This window comes from Pinus tabuliformis, chromosome 6, assembly GCF_031772625.1.
Source record: "Pinus tabuliformis cultivar Carrire ecotype Pingquan chromosome 6, CPIR1, whole genome shotgun sequence".
Taxonomy (NCBI): Eukaryota; Viridiplantae; Streptophyta; class Pinopsida; order Pinales; family Pinaceae; genus Pinus; species Pinus tabuliformis.
Window position 1 is genome coordinate 699,153,734 of NC_142292.1, and position 1,129 is coordinate 699,154,862.

The following is a 1,129-nucleotide window of genomic DNA, read 5'->3' on the forward strand; positions in this document are numbered from 1 at the left end:
ACACCATTGCAACTTCTCTACTGAAACTAGCTTCATGTGTTATGAAACCAGTTCACAAAAAAATAGAAAAGATAGATCGACGACTTAGAAATCAGCCTCTTCGAGGGGGAAACCTCCTTTACAATACACAAATGAATAATTATTGGAAGATACAAATGACAAGACCTCATTTCTATATATAGGAGTCTAAGGGGTCATAATATAATTAGAGTCGACATAACAATAATAATGTAAGGGCACAACAATAACAATAGTGGGCTTCTATGGGGCACAATAATAACAATATGGGAACTACATGGGCACAACAATTTAATAAGGGGGTTGCACTAATAACAATAGGGGGTTGCACTAATAACAATAAGGGGTTACACTAGTAGTATAGGGACCTAACATCGTGAATATGTTTGCACAATTCTCCTGTGTATGTACCTTCTTGAGAGCTACTTTTTTGCCATCGATTAAATGTCTCACAAAATGGTACCTTAGATCAATGTGATTGGTCTTGTTGTGATAAAATGGATTTATGTGATTCTCTTGCATCCTTCCAATCTCATCAAGTAGACATTTCAACCCAATTTATTCTTTACTGACATCTAAAGCAGCGATATACTCCGCTTCAGTACTGGAAAAAGCAATTGTTTCTTGAAATTTTGACATCCAGCTAATTTCTCCACCTGCAGGAGTAAAGACATATCTTGTAGTAGATCTCCTCTTGTCCAAATCACCTGCATAATCAGCATCCACATATACGCAGACTGAACCTTCACTTCAATTAAAGATGATGTGATGGTCACTTGTACCTTTCAAATATCGAAGCACCCATTTCACAGCTCGCCAATGTTCTTCTCCCGGATTCACCATGAACTTGCCGACAACTCCAACTGCATGTGAAATGTCAGGTCTTGTAGATACCATCGTATTGCATTTTCATATGGTACACGATAAATGCACTTCTCTTCTTCATCAATTCTAGGACTCAAAACCAAAGAAACCTTAAAATGGGAAGCTAACGGAACATTAACAGGTTTCACATTGTTCATACCGAACTTTTCAAGTACTTTCTCCACATACTTCTGTTGTGATAACCAAAGCTTTCCACATTTTTTGTCTCTCTGTACCTCCATGCCCA

General features: G+C 37.6%; 1 pseudogene; it reads right to left on the reverse strand.

The window, feature by feature from the left end:
* Window positions 1–576: 576 nt before the first annotated feature.
* LOC149260594 (secreted RxLR effector protein 161 pseudogene) lies at window positions 577–915 on the reverse strand (annotated as a pseudogene).
* Window positions 916–1,129: the final 214 nt, after the last annotated feature.